This window comes from Meriones unguiculatus, chromosome 19 (genome assembly GCF_030254825.1).
Source record: "Meriones unguiculatus strain TT.TT164.6M chromosome 19, Bangor_MerUng_6.1, whole genome shotgun sequence".
Classification (NCBI taxonomy): domain Eukaryota; kingdom Metazoa; phylum Chordata; class Mammalia; order Rodentia; family Muridae; genus Meriones; species Meriones unguiculatus.
The window spans coordinates 60,455,753-60,478,097 of record NC_083366.1 but is presented as its reverse complement, the minus strand read 5'-3'; the positions used below and the strand labels follow the sequence as shown (position 1 = coordinate 60,478,097).

Genomic DNA, 22,345 nt, shown 5'->3' with positions numbered 1-22,345 from the left:
CCCAGAGCCGACAGCCAATCCGCAGTCGCGATGGGCTGCAGCCCCGCCTCCCGGTGCCGCCTGTAGAGCGGCGGGAGGTGGGAGTCCACCCGCTCCCCAACCCCCAGTACCGCCGCGGCCTCCGCCGCTGGGCGACGCTCCTCCCTGCCCGCCGTCGGCCGCAGCTCCAAGGGACCGACGCCTTTCTGTCGTGGTTCGAGGGGACTCTGATCAAACGCTCCCGCGATGCCACGGTTCTCAGGGTTCCTGCCCGGGGGTCACTCCAATAACCAGGTGGTTAGTGAAAGCCCAGAGGGAAGCGAGCAAGCGGGAGCCTCAAGTTAAGGCTTTCCCGCTGGGCTTTGCCACGGTGGGTTGTGGAAAGAGCAATCTGAGCAGAAAAGTTTTGTTTTTTGTTTGTTTGTTTGTTTGTTTTTATTTTTTGCAGTTGACCAGTAATAAGCCGACAACTTGATCTAAGCGCCGTTCTTACACTGACGCGTGCCAAGGGTTTCTGTGCGTGGATTCTGCTAAATTGAAACGCAGAGTGGTGGGGCCTCCGTTGTGTTAGTTACCCACCCTGTCTCGCATCGAATTCACTCACTACACACACCTGATACGCTCTCTGTCCTTTTTCTGGGACAGCCGGATGTTACCCCATTTTAAAGGTAAGGGGTTCCTCCCAGGACCTAGCAGGAGGGATATCTCAGTGGAAGAGATGAATAGTTAAAGGTGTACAGTCTTCCTGTCTTTGCTACCTGTTTCTCTCCGCCTGCACGACTACCTTGCCTGTCTTTTGGTTTATAAGATAAGCCAGGAGATGTGGGTTTCAGCCTTGGATCCTTGGAAAACGTCATCTCCCCGAAGCTCGGTGTCCTCACAGCAGAATGGAGGGAGACTAGATATCTGTTGAATCTTCCCCGGGGAATCGCGGTGAAGCAATCTTAGCCATCCCTGCCTGCCAAGGACTGTTGTTATCTCTGTCCTGGTGGTCAGTTTGCTTGCTGTGTACTTAAGACGAAGTCTTGCTGTCTAGCTCGAGCTGGCAGCTCAGTGATGCTTACTTCTGATGAGATGGGGAAAGTATCAGGGAAGAAGAGCTGGATCGCAACACAGCCCTTGCAGAGAGGGCTGTGCAGACTCAAGACTGTGTTTCAGTGACTGCACTGCTGAGCGGTGCGTGCTTGCATCATGTCCCTTCCTCTGCGGTTCCTTCCCTTCATCCTGGGCGGCAGATCTGGGAGATAACATTTAGATTATCCTTATCTCATCTGCGCACCATCACTGGAAATTTCAGCGCAAGGAGAGGATGCAAGATGGAAATTGCTTATATTGGTTAATTTTTTTTGAAAGGCCAAAACTCCTAGAAAATGAGGGGACCAGGAGTGGAAACTATTAGAAAGGAGCTGAGGAAGGACAAAAATAAACGAACTAAGTGAATGAAAACAAGACCAGAAAATAAGACAAAAACATTTCCATTTTTGTGGAGCAACTATCTTACTTTGGGTTTTGGCAGGGATTTTTAAAAATGTTTTTTTTTTCATATAAATGATTCTACAAATTATTTAGCTTCTCCTATTAAAAAGCATAAATATAGAAGAGCACAGGAAATGTCTGTCAGGTTTTTTTTAATTAAGAAAAATTTAGCATTCATCATTTACTTACAAAACAGTTGAATGGTTAAGATTGACACGGTCATTTCCAATCCATATTCATTTAGTTCCTTCCGTGGGATCCTCAGTGAAGATCTAATCATTTTAAAAACCAAGTGTCACCAGATAAGGGCTGGTGAAAGGCTCTGTGGGGAAAGGCACCTGCCACCAAGCCCGATGACCTGAATTTGATCCAATGACTCATACAGTGGAAGGAGAGAACCAGCTCCCACAGGTTGTTCTCTGACCTCTTCACATTATATGCATGAACACTGAGATATAACAATTTTTTAAAAATCACCAGCTACAAGTGAGGAAAAGTGGTTTCACCAAAAGTAAGGTAAAGGGCTGGGAGTGTAGCTCAATTGACAGAGTGCTGGCCTTGTGTATACAAATCCTTAGGCTTAACCTAAGCCTCACCAGCTGACCCCCAGGATCACCAACTGGTCCCAGCATCACCAGCTGCTGGTGCTGGCAACACTGTGCCACCACTGTATGTGATGGCAAGAATGTGCCACCGGGCCAGCAATCCCACCAGTACTTGGGGGTTAGAGGTGCAAGAATCACTGTAGGTTCAGTAGAGAAGTTGAGAACAGCTTTGGCTAGAAACTATACCTCATAAAAATTAATAAATTAGTGAATAATAAATAATAAACCAAACCCTGAGCTGGGTGTTGTGGTACACATGCACAAAGACCTGGAATCTCAGCACTTGGAAAGCTGAGGTAAGTAGATCAGGAGTTTGAGGCCAGCCTGGGGTACACAGTAAGACTGTCTAAAATCAAACAAACAAAACAAAAAGGAAAGGAACAAAAAAAGCATCTAAAGTGCTTGCTGTGGAATCATGAGGACCTGAGTTCAGATCCCTAGCATCCACATACAAAGCAGGGCCTGGTGGTATGTGCTCTTAACTCAGTGTTGAGAGAAGTGGAGAGGACCCCAGGGGCTCTCTGACCCATTGGTGAACTCCAGGTTTAGTGAAAAATAAAAATTGTAAAGGTGAAGAATGATCTTGACCCCTAATATCAATGGTCTCCACATACATGTGAGTGAACACACATAAAACACACACAGAAAATTAACCAACCAAACAAGCAAACAACACCCTCCTCCTGACCAAAAAAAAAAGTTCAAAAATAGGAGGCATGATAAGGAAACAAAATCCTGATGTCAGGAAAGGAAAAAAAAAATCCAGGCTTCTGGTGCAGGTGGAAGAGAAGGCTGCTCTGGTCTCCCTTCCCTCCTGCCATTTCTTCCTCGTGATAAGAGAGAGACCGGCTAAGAACTGGGAAAGCCGAGTGAGAAAGCACATTATGCTTAAAAGACTTGGTTAGGGAATCGCTTCCTAGAAGATTCCACCATCTGCTAATGGTACAGAGTGTCTGGAGCCAGTTTCAAGCCCCAGCTGAGTCTAGCTCCAAAAGAAGAGACTCTGAATATCCAGGGCTGGAGGTGGGAAGCGAATCAGATTGAGTTGTGATTGAAGCCAGGGAGGCCCTCGGTGTTCTTGTTGTCTGCTTTCCTTTGCCCCCAAGTAGGGTGTGATGGCTCCTGCCGGTATTTTCTATCACCCAGAAGCCTGAGGTGGGGAGGCTTCCACAAATTTGAGGCCACTCTGGACTACGGGTTGAATCTGTCCAGTCTAGGCTGCAGCGTGAGGCCCTGTCTCTCCAAAAACAAAAGAGGAAAGCTTTACACTTAGCTAGCACAGTGAAAACATTGCCTGTATGAATGTAGGTTATTTAAAAGAAAAAAAAAAAAAAAACTGTATCCAAGTGGCAGTACTGGTTAACTCACTATGGTTCTGGCTGCTCCAATAGACACAAACGGGTTTTTCCTCCGCCTCATGTGCTAGGTTGCAAGACTAATACGTGTAAAGTTGTAGTGCAATGGTTATCTCCACACAAATTCTCCTGGTTGAGTGTGTTGTCTGCTCAACATGGCTGGGTACCTGTCTTTGCTCATTACACTCACTATTGCATGCAGGGCTGCAGAAGCCCTGCACGGGGTTACAGGAGAGGCCCTCGGGAGGAGAAATGGCCTCATCCTCCTCTTCCTCTCCGAATTCATTTGTAAGAGTATCGAGGAAAGAACAGTTACTGCTGCCTGAGAAGCTGTCCTTTGGCTTTCACACATTATTCAAGCTAATTATTCACATAAGTAACGCTTCATCAGGCAGAAGTGTGTTAGAACAAGTTGAGTGAGCTGAAATCTCTAATTTGAAATATTAGCCTCATGAAATTCAGTAGTTTAATCTGTTCCGTGCCTAGCATCAAAGCACAATATCTCATTTACTGAACTGGCTGGTTTAAAAGGGGAAAGGGGACAGAGGAAGAACCCCTATATTAAAAACTGGCAGATCTGAAGCTGCATTGTTTAATTGGATAGCTGCTTAAATGATTCTTTTTTTCCTTCTTTCTAGGATAGTTACTAGGATGGTTACTTTTCAAGACAGATTACTTAAAAAAGAACAGTTCAGAGAGAGAAATGAAGTGACTGTCATTTTATCAGGACTTTCTGCTTAGGACTGATGCCTTGATGTTTCAGTCTGCATATACTGTGCTCTAAATAGTCACTGTGGGCCAGTGGGATGGCTCAGTGTAGGCAAGGCGCTTGCTGCCAGGCCTGCTAACTTGAGTGCAATTTCTGGAGCCTACCTCGTGGAAGTAGAGAACTGACTGCTTAAAGTTGTCCTCAGGCCTCCATATGTGTAATGTGGCACATGTAAATCCCACCCCCTACACAGAGAGAGACAGAAAATAAAAGGTAAATATTGATTGTGCCACAAGCAAGTGATACATAACAGTTTGTAAAATGGAAACACATCAAGGTATTAAGATGAGCTAAAGCTGTTGAGTCCCAAATCTAAATGTAATTTTATGAATATTAGAAAAATCATAACACACACACACACCCAGCTAATATGGCTTCTCAATTCTTTTATTAAAAATTATTTATTTTTTAAGTGTATGTGCAAGCACACACGTGATTTGTGAGTACTCTCAGAGGCCAGAAAAAGGCACCAGATGCTCTGGATCTGCAATTATACGTGGTTGTGAGCTGTCTAATATGGGTGCTGGGAACTGAACCGGGGTCCTCTGCAAACTTAATATGTGCTCTTAGTGGCTAAGCCATCCCTCTAACCCTGCCCCCTCTTTTCCATTTGGTCCTCTGACAATTAAAGTGCCCTGAAAGGCCACCTCTGTGATCTCCTTACTTGTTTGGAATGTGTCATCCAGCTGAGTGATGCTTATAGCTTTGAGACGCTGTTCAGCTTGCCACATTTTGTTGAGCAACACTATTTTAATACTTAGCCCATCTGGCTATCACAGAGTATTCAAGGCTGGCTAACTTACAGAGCATAGAGGATTATTTGGCTCATGATCCTGGCAGCTGGAGGGTCTAACGTACATCTTGCCAATACCCTGATGAGGGCCCTCCGGCTGCACAGTATGGTGGGAAAATGGAAAGAGAAATGAAAATGGGACATTTGTGCACGAATATGACTTAGAACGGCTGAACTCAATTTATAATAACCCATTCTCAAGGGAATGGATGCAGTTCTACAATACTTGCATTATCCCGTCAAGAGACGGGGCCTCCAAGACATAGACACTAATTGACTGCTGCTGAAGGTTCTACAAATTCAGACCTCCACTGAGGACAAGCTTTCATCATAGCAATCTTAGGAGGGCAAATCACAGTCAAACAGTAGCAGGTGCTTGCTGAGTTACACTTGGTTAGTCCTTTGCCTTTGTTAAAAACAGCCTAATAGCGAATTGGTCTTTTGTCTGCATAGAGTAAGTGAAGATTGACTCCCTGGCATGAATGAGTTTTAAAGTACTTAGAAATCTGTGAAAGCTCAGGCCAGAAAGCAAAAGTAACTCCAGGAAAGTCTGTGTCTCCCTCCCTTCAACCTCTGTCCTGCCCCTCCCTTCCTTCCTGTCCCCTCCCTTTCTGATTTTGTTTTTGACTGTCTCCTGTAGCCCAGGCTGCCTTGAACTTGCTCTGTAGCTGATCTTCCTGTCTCCACCTCTCAAGTACTGGAATTATTAGCCTGGGCTGCCATGCCCAGCAACCTAGAGCGTAAGTCTAGAGCAAAGGGAGAAGCCCAACTAACCAAACTCAGAAGTGTTGACCTTTTATTTCTCATCTTGGATGATCTGGTTTTTAATTTTGTTCAGGAAGGAAGAAAATTTGTACACACATATACACAGTTTTTTGTTGTTGTTTTTTTAAATTTTACTGCATGTCTTATCTAGTGACAAATTCAAATATATATCATTGACTCCAGAAAAAACTATTAATAACTCATCAACTGAGTTAGAGATATAGAAGGAAGACAAACAGCAAATCCGTTTATCTTGGGGCCTAATTTAGATGGAGGGCGTTGTAATACAAAGCTATAATTAGCTGAACTATAAAAGATTAGGACAAATACACACTCATGAAAACAAGATGACAGTTGGATTGCTATCGGTCTTCTTGTCAAAAGGAAGGATACTTAGATTTATCAATGACATTGCTCAGGGCAGTTTTTAGATTTTGGGATCATGGTATATACAAAATAAGTCAACATTTCTGGGTGCTTTGAGAATAATAAAACCCTTCTCCCAGTTTTCAGTCCCACTTTAGATGACAAGAGGTCTTTTTCGGATTGTAGTTGTTTTAACCAGCTTCAAATGCATTTCTTAAAAGGATCTCATCAAGCTGTGAATGTTTCCTTGAAAAACTGCAAGCCTAAAATGGTTCGTACAGGCAAAATATAGAAAGAAAACTCCAGCAAGACGCTGAGAAAATGGACGATGGTAAGATGCTGGTTCCCCTTTAAATGGCTCACATGTGCTGTGGTCCTGATTGTCAGCCCTCTTAGAGGACATGCAGTTCTCTTCAGGGACAGTTCTTGCTGGAGGATGACTGACAGGATTTGCCACTCCAAGTGACAGATTATGAGATCAATTAGATCACCCCATAAAAACGAAAAATTGTATTTTCCCATTAGAATTTTTGTGTACGTCATTAAAGTTAAAACATACATTATCAATACTTAAAAGCAATGCTAAGTATTTGCTTATATCTCTATGTGACAATAACAAAATAACCTCAAATAATAGCATTAAAAGGCTGCCCTTTAATGTTTTTTTTGTTTGTTTTTGTTTTTAAATTTTGTATATGTTTACCTATGTGGGCATATATACCTAAGAATGAGTGAGTGACTCTGTGTGTGTGTGCGTGTGCGCGCGCGCATGTGGAGGCCAGAGATCACCCTTGGGTATCATTCCTCAGACACACACAGTCGCCTTTTATTTTTAGGGTCTCATTTACCGGTTTAACTAGGTTGGCTGGCCACTGAGCCCTGGAATCCACCTGTCTCTGTCTCCTGAAGCCACAGGGCATGCCGTCACATGTGGATATTTTACGTGGGTGCTGGGGATCAAACTCAGGTCTTCATGTTTGTGCAGCAAGCACTTGATTCGCCCGAGCCATCCCCAGAGCCTTCATTTTTGCATACCTAAGACAGAGTTTCATTGTGCAGCCCTGGCTGGTCTGAACTCACTATAAACCAGGCCGGCTTTGAACTCATGGCAGTTTTCCAGCTTCTGCACCAACATGTGGGAATTACAGATATGCTCCTCCATGTCTGCATGTGTTGCCTAGTTTTATGTCAACTTGACCCAAGCCTTTCATTTGATTGATGGGGGAGGGCCCAGTCCATGGTGGGTGGTGCCATCCTGGGCTGGTGGTTCTGGGTTTTATAAGAAAGCGGGCTGAGGAAGCCATGGACAGCAAGCCAGTAAGCAGCACCCTCCATGCACCTGCCTCCAGGTTCCTACCCTGTTTGAGTTCCAGTCCTGACTTCCTTCAATGATGAACATTGAGTGCTGTGGAAAGGCAAGCTGAAATAAGCTATTTCCTCCTCAATTTGCTTTGGCCATGGTGATTCATCACAGCAATAGAAACTCTAGGACACTGAGTCTAATTATTATTATTATTGTTATTATTTTTTTTATGGCACTTAGGACTGAACCCAGGACATCAGACAATTTCAAGAGTTCTATCACTGAACTAAATTTCAAGCCTCTACTATTCAGTTTTTAAATCAACATAGGAAATAATAGCGCAAAGAATTATGTAGTTTCACATTGATGATCTCAGCCAGGAACATTTTATCATATTGATTTTTTTTCCTGAAATGTTTAAATTTTAGTCATGAAGCTACCTTTGACCCTAAATGCTTCAAGGATAGTAAATATTAGCTTATAAATCTAAAAGTAAAATATTTTCTATAGAATCTTCAATAATTGTCATAATCTGCTCTTTGCCACTCCCTTCTTCATCCACTAGAACCCTTCACTGCCTCTAAGCGGCTTCTCTACTCCAGTCACAGCTTTTTATTCATTTATTCTTAAACTATAGGTTGTGACCCCACAGAGGGTCTGATAACTAAATATAGGAGTTGTGAGAAATGTTTGGCAGAAGTGAAAATTTATGAATACGTTAACACCCCCAAATTAATTCAAACTCCGGTGCACAGTGAATCCAAGGGCTTTCTGGAAGTGTGTCCCTGAGTTCCTGTATTAGTTACTTCTATGTTGTTGAGATAAAACATGACCAGGGCAACTTACGGAAGAAAGGGTTTACTTGGGCTTTGAGCTCCAGAGAGCTGTGTCTCTCGTGGCCAGGGAGGTGCGGCTGGGATCAGGGGCTGGCGCAGGAAGCCGAGAGCGCCATCTTTAAATGTAAGCTCAAGACAGCAAGGATAGTTTGACAGCTCTCAAAGTCTGTCCCCGGTGACAGAGCCTCCAAAGCCTCCCCAAACAGCACCACAAATGGGAGCACTCTTCCCTGAGACAACAGTTGCCCCACAGGACTTCAGTGCAATTGGTTCCGAGCATACAACACATGGTATTTGCATGCCTCATGCCCACACACCACACCATGTCAGTGTACCTGGACATCTGGACCCAGATTCCAGGCTCGTTTGTTATCAATTGCAGTTTTTGTTTTTTTATTATTATTATTATTATTTTTTACTGCCTCTGGAAATGATTCTGCTCTTACAGAAACACAGTGGTTTCACTAAGGAAAGCAAATAATTTTCATATTGTCTCTCTGTCATGTAAATATCAAATTAGTATCCTTCTGGATCGAATTGTGTGAAGATGTTTGATTTTCAAATTTTCTGTTTGAGTGGATGATTTGACTCATTAAAAAAAGAAATGATTAAACAAATTTTTGTTTGGAATTAGGATAGAATTCCAGCAAATTCTGAAATGGCTTTATATGTACTATGTATTTATGTGAAGTGCTGTTCTCAGCATTGAAGATAATAAAACCAAATACCCAACAACTCTGCAGCATTGAATATGCTTTATGTCTTGTAGTATCAAATATCCAGCCAAGATTTTGTTTTTTATTTAAAAATAAACAGGCATAACCACTCATTAGCATGCAGACTTGTATTCATTGTAAATAAACTGTAAAATTATATGTATACCAAAGAATTATCCTAAAAAGAATTTATTTACAATTTATTATCAGTAAACGCTTTATTTGTATAACTATACCCAGGTCATGTAAAATTTTCTTGGGCAGCAAGGGACCTTGAGGTGACTCTAAACTGATAGTCTGAGCTTAATCTGATGAGCCCACACGTGGAAGGAGAGAGCTAACACCTCAACTTATGCCGTGTGCACATGCTCTTTCTCTCTTTCTTTCCCTCCCTCAAAAAAAAAAATGTAAAAAAAATTCTGAAAGGGGGAGCTGGAGAGGTGGCTCAGGGGCTAAGATCAGTTGCTCTGCAGGCATGAGGGCCTGGGTTCAGATCCCCTAACACCCATGTAAAAGGCCAGGCGTGACCATGCGTGCTTCTAACACCAGCACTGGGAGGCAGAGACAGACGAACCTCCCGGAAGCTCCCTAACCAACCACCCCAGCCATAATGGTGCATTGAGAGAGCATCTCAAGGTGACAAGACAGAAAGTGAGAGATGACAGCATATGACATCCTGCTCTGAGTGTGGGTGCACACACAGACAAATGCATGTAAATCACCCCCCCACACACACACATACACATACACCCTCCCCTCCCCCAGCCACACAGAAAAGGGATAATAAGTGGGAACAACTTAAGAGGTCCTGGTTAAACAGACAGCCTTGCAGCCCTCTCTAGCATGGACGTCTGGTCAGCAGATGCCACCCTTGGCTGCTCTTCAGCATCCCTGTTTGTATTCCACTTTCAGTCCCATTGAAGTAAGTGTCGTTCTGACCGAGGGGCAGGGAAAGCCCGTGTCATTAAGGAGACAAGACCTGTGTGTAGATGCTTTCAAACTCCTTCTCCCAGTGTACTGGCTAGTTTGATATCAACTTGACACAAGCTAGAGTCATCAGACAGGAGGGAGCTTCAGCTGAATGCCTCCATAAGAGCCAGCTTTGGGCATTTTCTTAACTAGTGATCAGTGTGGGAGGGCCCAGTCCCTGGTGGGTGGTGCTGTCCCTGGGCTGGTGGTCTTGGGTTTTATTAGAAAGCAGGCTGAGCGAGCCATGTGGAGCAAGCCAGTAAGCAGCACCCTCCACTGTCTCTGTATCAGTTCCTGTCTCCAGGTTCCTGCCTTGCTTGAGTTCCTGCTTGAATCTCATTGCTTTGATACAGATTGCTACATGGAAGTGTGAGGGAAATACACTCTTTCCTCCACAAGTTCTTTTTGGTCGTCATAGTGATAGGACAGTCACTATGTCCTATCACAGCCAATCACTCTCTCAGGTGCTAATTGCAAACTACACAGCCTTTGCCTCCAAAGACCTCTGGGGTAAGCATCAGCCAATGGGAGTTGATCATGTCTCAAGCTTACCCAAAATCACAGAGCGGGCTGAGAGAGGTGCCCTGGAAGCCAAACTGCAATTTATTTCCCTTTTGCTCTCTGATTCAAATTTAAGGGCCACCAGAGCATTGTTAAGAAACAGTAAAACACACGCCAGTTCTACAGGTGAGAATAGCCCTGGAGGGAATGGGCCAAAGTGTTGGTTGGCTGAGTTTGTTTTGAGCCACAGACATCTATAAAAAGCAATTAAAAAAAAAAATGGAGGGACTGGGAGGGTGTAGTTTGCCTCCCTGAAAGACGGGGTGACGGGGGGGGGGGGGTGGAGAACCACTTCATTTGCCTTTTAAATATCACAAGTTTATTTTAAGGAATGGGCATTGCTCTTGGTGCCTAAAAAGAATTCTGGGGGGAAAAAAAATCAAGTGCTTCGACTCTGGAGTGTTATTTGAAATACTAGTGAGATATTTTAAACTAACCAACGAAATTAAACTTTGCCATGGAACTCCAGTATGAGTAGACGGCATCTCCATTAACTACACTTCAAAGGATGAGTGTTAACACTAATCTACCCACTCTGTCAGGTTAAAGTACTAATTAACAATCCAGGTGCTTTCCCTCACTCATGCAGAACAGGTCGTTTTGGTTGGACAAGCAGATCACTGGAAGCAGAGTAAAGAATTCCAGTTGATTAAATGTCACTAAATGCCTGTTTCTTGTTTCTCCAAGCACTGTATGTTCTAATTACCCCCAAGTCCTTTGAACTGGGATAGTTAGAATAATGCCATCCCACTGCCCCAAGCAAACAGGTGAAACTTTCCTTAAGATTTTCCCATCATGCCAGTGTGCAGTTTCAGGTGGGCAGACAGGAACAAATTTGACCAGAACAAGTTCTGTCATGCAAAGCCTTTTTTCCCCCTTTTTAAGCAGAAGGATGTGTCTTGCTACATATGCAAATCAATCATATTTTTAACAAGACAATGTTTGAGATGTTTCAAGAGAGAAATGGTGCAGTGCTTTCTCTAAAACTTTAGGAGTGGAATTAAACTGCCGGTCGTTTGTTGACAGCCTCAGGAGTTCCCACTCTGTGATCCAAGACCAGGGGAAATCTGATCATTGTAAGTTGCCAGCCTTAAAGTGTCAGAAAAGTGCATTAATGGATTTATAGGTCTTCTGATGGCTGAGGGCTGTGGCTTAGTGGTAGAGCACTTGTCTAGCATGCACCAAGTTGTGGGTTTGATTTCCGGCACAGCCACAGAGCAAAAGACTAACCAGGAAAAGCCTGTGCTGGCCTGGCCAGTTGTCAGAGACAAGTATCAACTACAAGCTCAACTTTATTTTATCATTTGTGAAATAAAAAACTGTCTGTCTTTTGTATTCGCTGGTTTCTTGAAAGACAGAACCAACATGGGTAACAGGACACTGTCATTAACATATGTAACAGATTCTACTTAGCGCACAATGGAGAACATAATTTTCTATTAAAGAGGACTAAGTGTATAATATAGAGGAAGGAAAAGGATATAACTATTAAATTTACTTGTCATCAAACCATCAAAATCCAAGGGACATTTCTTTTCAAAGTTGTATAATTTCTTATCTCTAGTGCTATTTTGTGTTCTGCCTATGAAGATGGCACTGTTTTTAGTACTATTTTTTTTGTCCTGTGCATTTTGAACATGGATACAGGTTTAAAGACCAGTATGGGACTGTAGTCAGTTTTTCTATTATCTGGTTTCCATATATTTTGTTAACTTTGCACAGATTAATATCTGAAATTATCCTTTGGATAATATTAAGTATTTTTAGTGCCATTTTCTCTCCAAATGAACCTGGGGTGATTAAGCTCAGAATGTTTTCACATCTTGGTGGTAAGCCAAAGTCTTTTGTAATTAAACTTGTTTATGTGATATTTATATGCAGTAGAGTTTGAGGATTATTCTTTGACATGTTAATGTAAGTTATTGTGATTATATTTTTCACGTTTTTATAAATATCATAAACAATAGTTAAATTCACTCTGTTGTTACCATAGTGATAATGTCTTTAAAAGATCTGGTTTCACTTGCAAGGGTGAAATACATATATTCATTTGTGTATGTGTCTATGTCTGTGTATATATGTGTTTGTGTATGTGCATGTATTCATGTATGTGTGCATATGTCTTATATTTATGCCTCTGTGTGTGTTTGTGTGTGTGTGTGTGTGTGTTTATTTTAAAGTTAGGGTCTAATTATGTAGCCCAAGTTGGTCTCCAGCTATATTCTCCTTAGTGTTGGGGTTACAGGCAGGCGCTACTATGCCCAACTGGAAAGAATAATTTGTAAAGGGTAAATCATAACTAGACAGGCCTTAAAGTATAAAGTCTGATTTTCCAAACCTTATCTTTAGTCTATGGATATATAGGTTACAGTGTCTAGGATGTGAAAACTACATTAGATCTTCAAATTAAAATAAATCTTTTACAGTTACAAAGAGTTGCATAGAGAATGGAAGGCTCTTTCTGCCAACCCCGCTCAGCTGCACAGAAACACTGAAGCCATGACAGGAAAAGCCTGCCTCTCTCTTGCTGCTAGCACAAAGTGTAGGTGAAGAAGATGACATCACAGAGGACATCAATAAGGTATTTCATTGCTGTTGCTGCTTTTGTTTGCTTGGACTTTTTCCCCCCAGACAGGATCATGTAGCTCCATGTAGCTTCTAATTTGCAATTCCTTCCTGACTCAGCTGGAATTATAGGCATGTGTCACTGTGACTGGGAAAAAAATAACAAATAACAAAAAACTGTTCTGGGTGTCAGAAACACCAAAAAAAAGAAAACACTAAAAAAGAAAATTCAAAGCTATATACATTTCTGCATTGATCTTCTAATATTGTGTAAAAGACCTGTAACTATGTTCACAGCTGAAGCCAAGTGGTGGATGGTTTTTCTGACATTCTTGTTTGGTTTAGGTGATACTGGCCTTGAGGATGAGCTGAGAAGTGATCTCTTTCTTGGTATTTTCTGGAAAAGCTTGTGTGAGATTGGTGTCGACCTCTTCCTCCTGATAAACTGTAATTTCTTTTTCTTCCAAGGCTGGACTGTCATCTTCCTGCCACGACAGCAGCATTCTGCCTATTCACAGAGAAGATCCCATAACATCAATTTCTGATTCAGAATACAGCTGTCTCTGAGCACCAAAACCTCCAGATACATCTCCTCTTCCTATGCTTAGCTGGTAAAATACACTTTTCCATCTCACGCCTTACCCCTCTTTTAACTCCAAGTTGAAGAAAACTAAAAGTTGAACTCATAGGATTTTGTATTATACACTTGTCTCAGTTATATTGCCTAAATTACAATTTTTCAATAAAATTATGTCAAATGTACAGTATTGTAAAAAAAAGAAAATACTGGTTATGGTCCCTGTTCCCAAAATGAAAGGACCCGAGTCCTGACCCCATCACCAGTTCCACGACTGTGAATTATTCTCCTGGCTCAGCTTTGGTTTGCTGATCCTGTGAAGTGTTTGCTTGGTAGGCTGATGTTGGTGGAATGACGCAAAGCCCCAGAAACTGTGTGGCACCTTGAAAGCCTACAGCAAATATTGGGCATTATTAAACTCCCGATGCACAACACCATAGTTCACTCTATGACAGCCAGGAGGCAGAGAGAAGGAGGGCCGGAGACCAGTTGTACCTTCAAAACATGCCTCTAGCTAGAATGTGAATTGATGTGAATGGAAAGCAAGCAAGAAACCTGGAGACGAGCAATGCAGACGGCAGCCCTAATGAGGGGTCTTTCTAACGGCACTGGAATTGACTGAGTACTAAAACACCACCAACCTGTCATGTTAGCTATTTCAGACTGTTACATTTAGGTAGCCTTTTATCTTAAAAACAAACAAGGAAAAAAAAAAGCTTCCCCTCCCCCACATTAGCAAACAGTCCCAGACTAATCCCTCAAGCACACAGTACTGATTTTAAGATGAAATGTGGTTTCATATTAAATACTTAGTGAAAATTATGGCAGTCCTGGAAAGTTCCTCTCCTATTTCATCTTTTTACTTATGAAAAGGTTTATGTCTCCACCCTCCTGACAGTGATTTTGATTGTGCCTTGTCCAGGCTTTCTACAGGACGTACTGACATTTGATCTAAAGTCACGAGAGGATATACAGCCTCTGATCATTCAACGGGCACGCAGGATTAAACGAGCTGCCCTGCTTTCTACCAGCTTTGTGAAAAGAATCTGATAGTGAATAACAGGGCCTTCCCTCCTCAGCTTGTTTTGCTACACGTCATCAATCCAATATCATAATAATCACTATTCTTCAGAACTCTAGGCTTCAATGGGACAATCAACAACCATTATTTTGTATCTATAGCTTCATTATCTACTTCCCTCTACTTCCAGCCATAGTTTTCAAGAATTTTTTCACCCTTGTATGTGTGTGTGTGTATGTATGCATTCCTGTCTGTCTGTCTGTCTGTATCTGTAATTAAATGTTCCACACCTAGGCACACACCATCCCTGTGCTATACTTATCCTGTAGCTCAGACAGGCCTTGAGTTTGCAATCCTGAAGATGACACTAGAAAAAGGAAAAATCTCCCACACTTATTGATAGGCAGAATTAGTATCATGAAAACAGTTATATTACCAAAAATAATTTACAGATTCAATGCAATCCCCCATTTAATTCTAATGACACTCTTCACAGAAGAGAGGAAAAAAAAATCCTTAAATTTACCCAAAATACCCAAATGACAAAAACAGTTGAAAGCAGAAAGGGCTTTGCTGAAGAGGCCACATGTAACCTCAAGTTAACTACAGAACCATAGTGACAAAGGCAGCCTGGTACTGCCAGGAAAGCAGATACGCACACCAGTGGAACAGAATATAGAACCCAGAAATAAGCTCACATAACTACAGCCACCTCATTTCTGACAAAGTTGTTTAAAACATACATTGGAAGAAAGACAGCCTATTCAACAAACTGTGTTGGGAAAACTGGGCACACAGAAATGAAATTAGATCCATAACTCTTATTCTGCACACAAACCAATTTAAAACATTTCAAGGGCCTTAATACTAGTCTTGAAGTATTGGAATTGGTAGGAGGAAAAACTTCATGATATAGGTATAGGTGAGGAGTTCCTGGAAAAGATTCAAATACCACAGGAAATAACCCAAAGAATTGACAAATGGTATTCCATGATACTAGAAGGTTTCTGCACAGGAAAAAAACAAAACAAAACAAAACACCACAGTGAAGAGGCAGCCTACAGAATGGGTAGATGAAAAAAGATCAGACATGCAGTTAATATGTAGAACATATCAAAACTGCAAAAATCAAGCACCAAAAACATAAAACTCCAGTCAACAAATGGACTAAAGAAATGAATAGATGGTTCTTAAAAGAAGAAGCACAAATAGACAATAAATGTTTTTTAATAAGTGCTCAATGTTCTCAGCCATCAGGAAGATGCACATGAAAAATGACTTGACTCCATCTCTCTCCAGTCGGGATGGCTTGTTATTAAGAGAACAAATGTCAACCCACGCTGGTGAGGATGTGGGCAAAGAAGAGCCTGTGTTCACTGCTGGGGAGATTATGAACCGGCCATAAGGAGGCTCATCACAGAACTAAGAATTGAGCTACATGGAACCCAGCAGACTGCTCCCAGTACATGCCCACAGGACTCTAAATCCTTCCACAAAGACACATGCACAGCCATGTTTCTTGCTACAGTCTTCACAGTAGCTAACACGTTGGACTAACTTAGAAACCCACTAACACATGACAGGATAAAGAAAGCATGATGCACCCGAACAGGAAGAAACCTTCTTCAGCCACAAGAAAAATAAAATGCCGTATGTAGAAACAGCATTGGGGGTGGTGATAGGTGGATCCTGAGAGCTCAGTGGCAGCCAGGTTACCTCAAATGGCACAATAACCAAGCTTCAGGCTTGATGAGAGAGACCTTGACTCTAAGAAATTGAGTGGAGAGAGATGGAGAAGTCCTTCCAATTAGTTGTGCTACTTCTATACTCACACACAACATATAAACACACACTCTCTCTCTCTCTCTCTCTCTCTCTCTCTCTCTCTCTCTCTCTCTCCCAAAGAGGAACATGGTATGAGGAGTCACCTCCATCAGATCTCTAAATAGATCCAAATTATAGACACAGGAAGTAGACTCTTGCCAGGAGCTAGGCTGTGATTAGGCAACCAGTTCTCCTTTAATGAATAAAGAGTGTCAATTATATAAGATGAAAATGGAGATAGTTTTATGACAGTGTGACTGTATTTGCCACTGCTTGGCTTTACTCTGAAAGATAATTAATGTGGTTCAATTTTATCTGTTATCTTTTCCAGGGTGAATTTTGTATTGTGTGTGTGTGTGTGTGTGTGTGTGTGTGTGTTCTCTACAATAAACACCAGTTGCATCTGTGGGTTAAACACTTATTTTGAAAAAATTCAGACATGCGGCAAGCTGTAAGAATAATATAAAAAGGAAGTTGTTCTGTGTGCCTTGTATTCAAATGCTTCAGTCGTTAACGTTTTATCACAATTATGCTCCCCCACGAGTTACATGTTTCTATACCACTTGGGACTACACTGCAGATTATTTGCCTCACCCCTAAATACTTCAGGGTGCATTTTCTGCAACCAGATAGTGTTTTAAAACAGCAACATTATAATTTGCTGAAACATAAAGTGAGTGCTGACAAAATACTATTAGCTAATCTATAGACTTTATTCAAATTTGGCCAATTTCCTCAATAACACCATTTATGTCAAAAATAAGATAAATAGAAGAAGAAGTCAATTTGGTCCAGGTCCATTCCAGGATCACATATTGCCAAATCTTTTTAGCTTCTTATAATGTGGAACACACACACACACACACACACACACACACACTGTCTCAGACACACACACCCTTGATGTTTTTAACAAGTATAGATGATTTACTCATTTCATAGAATGTCTCTTAATTAATGATTAATGTGTATTCATACTCAGATGCCCAGTCCTACATGTGTGCCAGGAATACGATGTATTCACTGTGTCTGGTGTATTGAATCAGAGGGGAGAATGCTAATTTATATAGCATGGTAGGTGATGGTGACTCAAGTCAGTTGGATGCAGTAGTATCTACCTGTTTTCTCCCCTGTAAATCTACTTTCACCCCTTGTCGCCACTAAGTACTTTGGGGGGGGTGACACTCTGAGATTGTATAGAAACACAAGACCACACCCATTAGTTTCAGCATCGATTTGCTACCTCTTGCTCACGTGTGTCACGCTTGTGCGACTGGTCAATCGCTGACTTCTTACCCCCACCATGCCTTCTCTACCTGTCTGCTGGTGTTCTGCTTCAGTGAAAAGCATCTCCTCCCTGTTCATCTCTGTTTTAAAAAATTTAATGAAAAAATGTGTGGGGGAGTAGTTTTCTACATGTATAATGTCCTCTCAACATCCCCACTCTTCCCTCTCTCCTCTTCATAGTCCACTGTCTGCCTCACTTCCTTACAAGGGTCTGACCTCTTCTTTAGTTATTGTCGTCACATATATGTATACATACATATACATGCACACGTATATATACATCATATACATATTCATAAACATATACACACACACAGCCTGCTGAGCCCATTTACTGTTGCTCATATGTACAGATCTTTAGGAGTGACCACTTGGGATCAGATAACCTGTCAGGGGGTTCTTCGCTGGAGAAGACTGATTCTTCCTCTCTCGGCAACCAATAGTTGCCTGTAGTTCTTTAACTAGGGGCAGGGCCCTGTGATGTTTTCCCCACCAGAGCTGGCATGTAAATTGGTGATGTCATTGTGTCGGTCTTGTGTAGCAAGCTGTACTTTCGTGATTTCGTGGGTGAAGCTCCCGTCACGTGTAGAAGGCTTTATCATGCAGCAGACATCCTGGTCTTCTGGCTCTCACAATCGAACCATCCTCTCTTCTGAGATGTCCTCAGAGCCTTAGCTGGAGGAGTTGCCTTTTAGCTGTATCAGCTGGGGCTGAGCACCCCTCAAGCTGTTCTCTGAAGTTTGACCTGGTTTTGGGTTTCTGTAATGGTCTGCATCTGTTGCAGAGGGAAGCTTATTTGATGACGGATGGGAGTTATGCTTCTCTGAGGGCGCAAGAGTCAGTGTTTAGATTGGAGTTGGGTTAGGAAAGTGAAAGTAGTGGTTTCTTCTTTAGCGTCCTTGACCTCAGCAGCCATAGATAGCTGGCTAGGTTTACAGTACCAGGCAGGAATCCCCCTCTTTCTGGCAGGCCTGAAGAGTCCAATTCAACAGCTGTTGGTTGGACATAAGCATTGCTGTTGTACCGCTGGAGAGATCTTGGTGGACTGGTTTTTATTGTGGCCCATAGGCTTTCAACTGGGTAGGACCATTGATTGATTTCCTATTTGCCCTTCGCACAGCACATTTGTGAGCTACTTTTCAGAGAGGAAGCATTTAGGTCAATTTCAGCTGTAGTCCTCCAAGTCTTGTATCTGAAGTGTGTGGTGTCTTCAGCAATAAGGTCTTACCTTCACGTTCTTGGAGGAAACCAGAGGCAATTGTAATAGTCTATTGCTTTAGGAGTCTTCTGGCTGCCAAAAGACTCAAAAGGAGGTTCCCCATGCTTGACACTGGGTTCTTTAAGATGGTCCATGGCTCTTAGGAAGCACTAATATCCCAAATGGCATTACTTCATTAAACTATATTTAAATATTTTTAAATAAACATAAAATGTTTCCCTATACTTTCTCAAATATCACTAGTATTGTTTACCCTTCTCCCCGACCTCTCCTTCTGTATCACCTTGTCTCCCTCCTCCCCGGTGAATCCTTCCATCTTCCCAGCTCTCCCTTTGTAGCACCTGTGTCTTGCTGTCTTCTCCAGAGCTCCTTCTTCCTCAGCCATAGCCTCTTTTCACTTTCCTGTTTTCTGCAATTACCTCAAATCATATACGCACATCTAGAGATTTGGAGTTGCAGCCCACTGACAAGAGATAGCAAGCAGTGTTTCTCATTCTGGGTCTGGGTCACCTCCCTGGGTATGATATTTTCTAGTTCCATCCATTCACCTGGGATTTGTGATTTTATTTTTTTTTTTGACAAATTATTTTATGTGCATGTGTGGTATGCTTGTGCACCATATGCATGCCTAGTGCCCACAGAGGCCAGAAGATTGCATCAGCTCCCCTAAAACTGAAGGTGTAAGGGGTTATGAGCTACCATGTAGGTGCTGGGACTCAAGCCTGAGTCCTCTGAAGGAGCAGCAAGTGCTCTTAACCACTGTGCTAAATCTCCAGCCCTCCTCTTTCTTTCTTTCTTTCTTTCTTTCTTTCTTTCTTTCTTTCTTTCTTTCTTTCTTTCTTTCTTTCTTCTCTCTCTCTCTCTCTCTCTCTCTTTCTCCCAGCAGCATAGAATCCCATTGTGTATATATTTCACGTTATCATTGCCAATTCACCAGCTGAGGGACATTTAGGCTGCTTCTGTTTCCTAGCTCTTAGGAATGGAGTTGCAATGAGCATGCGTGAGTAAGGGTCTGTGCAGTAGGATGATGAAAAGCACCAGATGAGTTCTTATTTTATTCGGCGAACTTTAGTTTGCTAGTTTGTTTATTTGTTTGTTTGTTTGTTTGAGATACTTTATAGACCAGACTAGCACAAATCTCATGATCCTTCCGTCACAGCATCCTGAGTGCTGGAATTACCTGTGTGTTTAGCTCATTATTTAGGTAAATGTTCAGTTGTGTGAGATTTGGCCAATGGGTGCTCTTCAAACTATTCCTTGTGTCCTGTTTACCTGTCTCCATCCTTACCTAAATACTTCTTCGCTTTCTGGATCAAGATGTCTGAGGTTCATGTACGTGGCCTCAAGGGTATCATGCAACCTCTCTGTGCCCCAGGTTTCTTATGAGCTAGAAATATTAACCGTATGTTTGAATAGACTATTAAGCATCTCGGCGCATTTAAAACCAAGCTTCTGACACTCCCTCCTTCTTCAGTTTTCCCTCTACAGACGAGGAGGAGAAGGCAGGAAGAGGCAGAAGCGAAGATTCAGCCCTCTTTCTCCTCTTTTTCATTGTTACTCCTTCCAAGACATCAGCCTCTGGACTAGCACCACTCACTTTGGGGCAGGGCTTCTTCTCTCCCTTACACACCCCCAGAAGCACTCTCATTGGTACACCCAAAGATGTGTCTCCTAGGTAATTCCTAATTCAGGAAGTTGACAATGAAGGCTAAGCCTGAAAGATATTGAGAGGGTTAGTGCTAATGGGGACCTTAACAGGATCTAAATTCACACGGGAGAGGGGCTTCTGGGCGTGCATGCAGATGATTTTGATTGCAGTAATGAATGTCACTGTGTCAGCATTGTTTCCTAGCTGGGGTCCTGGTCTGTGGAAATGAAGAAAGACAGCTAGGCTACATACAGCATCTTTCTGTTTTTTGATTGTGGACGTGATGTAACAGCTGCTTCAAACGTCTGCTCTTCCGACTCCCTCACCAAGACGGACTGAACCTGTGATTTAAAGACTTTAATTCTGTTTTTTTTAAATCATATTTTATTTATTCTCTTTTTCTCTGTGTGTCTGTGCACGTGCGTGCACTTGCTCAAACCATAGCATACTTGTGTCAGAGAACAATTCGTGGGCATCTGTGCTCTCCTTCCACCATATGTAGCCCGGGGATCAAACCTGGGGTGTCAGACTTGCCAGCAGGAGTCTTTCCCTGTTAGCCCATGTCACTGGCCCTTAGGCTGCTGTAGTCAGAGTGTTTTGTTACAGCTACAGGAAAAGAAACCCTTGTGTAAAATGTCCCAACCCAGCAGTCCCTACCTCCAAAGCCCTTCTCCCCATCAGGCACAGTGCATCATCTACATGCTTGCATTACCTGGTTCCTTCACTCTCTTCCAGAGAACACTGGTCCATGTGTCAGGAACTTTGTTTTGCTCACCGACCTATGCACAACGCCCAGGGAAATGCTTGCTACATGGGAGATCCTGAGTCATGATGAGCGTGTCTGGGACTTCCGGGACCACCTCAGGTCCAGGGACCTTTGCTATTGCAGGAGGGCACCACCAGAATCTGCACTGGATGAAGAGACCGGGGTTCCAGTGCAGAGGAACCACGCTCAGCTCCCAGGGAGCCTTTCCTGCTGGAATGCACAGGATACGTTCGAGTCCTCCAGCAATGAGTATGGCCACAGTTTTAAAGTGTTGCTCACCAGAAAAGCTCATTAAAGACTTAGGGGGACTGGAGGTTTGTACAGAAGTCTGGTCACACAGGCACCTCTACCTGGCACATACCAAACTTCCACCTCCCACCCCCGGAAGGAAGGCAGACACCATATTGTTTGCATTAACAGCTTAGGAACAGGAAACCATTCTCATCTCCATATCCAAATTCCCAGCGTCGAGCCAAAGGCAAGTAGGCCTGTCTAAAGATAGCGCTCTCGGGCCTGCCGCGTCAAGACACTTCCGCAAGAGGTGCGAAAAGGATTTGTCACTTTCCAGTTGACAAAAATGGATCATTTTCAGAGCTCAAGGGAAGACCGATTAAATAAAATGTTTTGTTTTTCACATGTTGGAATCACAGTTTTGCGTTCCGATCTTAGCCATACACATCAACGCCGTTTACGTACGTAGGGCAGCGCAGCCTGGTGAGAAGGCCTGCATAGAACCTCACGCGCTGCTTGGATTCCGAACCTGTTAAGATTGGCTTTTGAGGGAAATGGGGTGGAAGCCATATCTTCATAGAGTGAGTGCCTATCAGAGAGAGTAGCCTCCAGGAAGCCTTTAGGTGCCACCATCATCTCCCCTCCTCCCCTCTTCTTCCCTCCCTCCCCTCCTCTCCTAGTCTCTCCTCCTCTTCTCTTCCCTGTCCTCCCTTC

At 42.8% G+C, this 22,345-nt stretch overlaps 1 long non-coding RNA gene across 2 annotated transcripts; it reads left to right on the top strand.

Annotated features, from left to right (window-relative positions):
- Nucleotides 1–111: 111 nt before the first annotated feature.
- LOC132649222 (uncharacterized) lies at nt 112–13,954 on the top strand. 2 transcript variants are annotated; one of them, XR_009587665.1, is made up of 5 exons: nt 112–276; nt 428–647; nt 6,330–6,439; nt 12,920–13,074; nt 13,527–13,946. It is a non-coding gene; the product is annotated as an uncharacterized LOC132649222 (long non-coding RNA). The 2 variants fall into 2 exon arrangements; XR_009587664.1 differs by having other exon boundaries at nt 112–647; nt 13,527–13,954.
- Nucleotides 13,955–22,345: the final 8,391 nt, after the last annotated feature.